General features: G+C 35.7%; 1 long non-coding RNA gene across 1 annotated transcript; it reads left to right on the top strand.

The window, feature by feature from the left end:
• Nucleotides 1-2235: 2235 nt before the first annotated feature.
• On the top strand, nt 2236-3378 carry LOC136851142 (uncharacterized). Its single transcript, XR_010856784.1, has 2 exons — nt 2236-2419; nt 2725-3378. It is a non-coding gene; the product is annotated as an uncharacterized lncRNA (long non-coding RNA).
• Nucleotides 3379-3637: the final 259 nt, after the last annotated feature.

Genomic DNA, 3637 nt, shown 5'->3' with positions numbered 1-3637 from the left:
TCTTGCATCTGGTGACTTGGTTACTGAGATGTTTAAACATGTATATACTCTGGATAGCATAGAATTTTTTTTTCAAGGAAACCTATTCAGAATTTTTAGATAATTATATACTTGTGCCAGGTGACATGGTTACTTACATGTTGAAACATTTATACAATCTGGATAGCAAAGAGTTTTTTTTTTCATAAAAAGCTGCTCAGATTTCTTAGATGTACTAATGATAGGTGACTTGCTTGCCGACATGTTTAAACAGTTATAAATTCAGGAGAGCATAGAGATGCTTTTTAATAAAAACCTGTTCAGACTTGTTAGATATATACTTGTGCCAGGTGACATGGTTACTGACATGTTTAAACATGTTAAAACTCTGAATAGGATATAGTCCCTTTTAATGAAAACCCCTTCAGACTTGTTAGATATATTCTTGTGCCAGGTTACATCATTCTTACTGTCGGATGAATTTTCAGCATTGTCTCAGGTGCAAGAATTTAGATTATGGTCTTTGTATATTGTTTCATGTTTGTTCATTCTACTGTAGACCTAACCCTCATATCTATGACGTTCCAGAGTTTATTCATAAGTAACGATAATTAGTTATTCGAATGTTTTATATATATAAAACTACAAACTTTCCAAGTACCTGGTGCCCATTCTTGCTCCTATAACCATTAATGAGTATACGGTTAAAGATACGTTTACTTTTGTTAAAGAGATAGGGAGTAAAAGTTTCGATAATTGTGTTATGGCAAGCTTTGATGTGAAGTCACTGTTCACGAATATACCTTTAGTTGAAACCATTGACATTTGCATTAATAATTTATACAGTGATTCTGATAAAATTCTATATTTTACAAAACCTCAGCTTCATAATATTTTATCTCTAGCAGCAACCGATTGCTTTTTCATCTTCAGTGAAAAGGTTTATAAGCAGAAGGATGGGGTTGCCATGGGAAATCCACTGGGTCCAACGTTAGCTAATGCCTTTCTTGCATATCATGAGGTTAGGTAGTTGAACGAATGTCCGGCATCTTTCAAACCACTTCTATATAGACGCTATGTAGATGACACTTTTTTAATTTTCAGATCTCCCACGCACATTCCTTTGTTTCTAGAGTATTTAAACTCGAAGCATGAAAATATCACATTTACGTCAGAAATAGAGACTGATGGAAAGCTGGCCTTTCTGGATGTTAAAAAAGCCACAAAGATAGTGAGTTTCATACAGAGGTGTATAGAAAACCAACTTTCACCGGAATCTCAACCAAATTTTCATCTTTTATACCTATTAATTTTAAGAGGAAATTAGTGAAAACTTTAGTGACTAGGGCATTCCAGATTTGTTCCAATTATTTTAGCTTACATTTTGAATTTTCTTGTATCAAAGATATTCTTTTTCGTAATGGATTCGGTGCTAAATTTATTGACACATACATTGGCAAACAACTCCAAAAACTAATGAATCCACGTTTTTAAAAAGTGACAGTAAACAAAGCTACAATTTATTTTTCCTTGCCCTACATGGGTAAAAGCAGTTTTCCTTGAGAAACAGTTTATCTAAATTACTATTGGAATTTTACCCTCAAGTTGGTCTCAGAGTCATATTCAGGCCTAAAAATGTAATAAAAAGTTTTTCAAGTTCAAAGACACGGTGCCCAAAGACCTACAGTCATCTGTAGTCTATAAGTATACATGTAGTTGCTGTAATGCAACTTATATTGGTAAATCAAAGCGCCAGTTTCGGGTCCGTGCCTTTGAACACCTAGGCCGATCAATTAGAACAAACAGGCCACTTAACAAACAAGCATTTAGTGCCATTCGTGAGCACTGCCATCAGCATGACCATCCTCTGAGTATAGATTTTTTTCTATATTAGCCAGTCGTTCTAGTGATGTGGAGCTAACCACAATTGAAACATTATATACCATCAAAGAAAAACCATCACTCTGTAATAATGAACGGTCAGTTGAGTTGCTTTGTTTTTAATTCTGTGTCTATCTTCTGTAACTATCTTTGTATTTGCCTTGTATTCCTCTCTTGACTCTTGCTTTTATAGGTTAAACGGTACTGTTCAATTTTAATTCTTGGTAGTTAGTTCTGATGTTTAATTTTATTTCATTTTAATGAGTGTTTTTTTTTTTTCTTTCATTGTATTTATTTGTTATTTTAAATGCCTGATGATGGGGTGTGTTAGAACCTTATTTTAGTCGCAATAAAGAATGTTTCCTCTAGTAGGGGAGACCGGGGCTAGTTGGCTACAGGGGTAAGTTGACACAGCTGCAATATTTCATATGTTTGACGACAGATAGCTCTGATATCGCTACCACGTGGTCCCCGCATGTTTGTTCAGTTACCCAGAAACCACCATCACGATTCGGTGTAGGAGAGTCGACTTGTGGACAAAAGTTTGATTTTGCTGAAGGTAAGTAAAATCTGAGTAACTACTTTTTTTTTGTTAAAACATGTGCTAAATTACTTGATATGCTGAATGTTTTCTAGCTAAAATATCGCTTGAAATATGGAAATAATTTAACAATAAGACTAAGCTTTTAAACTGTAAGGTTATTTATCAGATACCATTTTAGTAACAGTTTCTTGGTTGGGGCATGTTGGCACAGCGAGAATGGGGCAGGTTGACACTGTGCCAATTTGCCCTGCATATATAGTCTTCTTAATTTTTGGACAGTTTTAGACAATCTGACAGTATTTTTCTTATATGATTTTCAGACAATGGTTAGAACATACCAAAGAAAAACTGAACGAGCCTCAACTCCACCTGATGCGATTCTGAGGGCTGTCAAATGTGTAAAGTTTGAGCACAAGTCAATTAGAGGGGTTGCAAAGGATTTTGGCATTCCTTTTCGAACACTTGCACGTTATTGCCAGAAAATAACTGATGAACAACTGTTGAGTGAAGGAAGTTCATCTCTTACGGTGGGCTACACTCAACACAGACAAGTATTTTCTAAAGAACAGGAAAAGGAACTTTCTACATATCTTAAACGTGCAGCTGATATTTATTATGGCTTATCTGTGAAGGATGTAAGAAAATTGGCATATCAGTATGCTGTATATAGCAACAATTCTATTCCTAATTCTTGGACAGAAAATGAGATGGCTGGTGCTGACTGGTTTTCAGGTTTTTTGAAAAGAAATAAGGACCTATCCATTAGGTCACCAGAAGCAACCAGCCTTTCAAGAGCAACAAGTTTTAATAGGACGAATGTGGACATGTTTTTTGATAATCTACAATCTGTCCGAGATCGCTATGAGTTTACTCCAGGGAACATATGGAACATGGATGAGACTGGGGTAACAACAGTTCAGAAGCCTGTTAAAGTTGTTGCTCGTAAAGGCTCTAAACAAATTGGAAAAATGACCTCAGCAGAAAGAGGAACTCTTGTAACAGTAGCTATAGCTGTCTCAGCAATTGGTAATGCAGTCCCTCCTTTCTTTGTTTTCCCCAGAGTTCATTTCCGCGATCATTTCCTGACTAATGGCCCACCAGGTAGTTCTGGAGCTGCCAATCCATCAGGGTGGATGAAAGAGTCTAATTTTCTTGAATTTCTTAAGCATTTTGTGAAACATACTAAATGTTCAAAAGAGCACCTGGGTGCTTTTATTACTAGACAACCATGAT

This window comes from Macrobrachium rosenbergii, chromosome 23, assembly GCF_040412425.1.
Source record: "Macrobrachium rosenbergii isolate ZJJX-2024 chromosome 23, ASM4041242v1, whole genome shotgun sequence".
In the NCBI taxonomy this organism is placed as follows: Eukaryota; Metazoa; Arthropoda; class Malacostraca; order Decapoda; family Palaemonidae; genus Macrobrachium; species Macrobrachium rosenbergii.
Note: the sequence above shows the minus strand (reverse complement) of the source record. Positions and strands in the feature narration are given on the sequence as shown.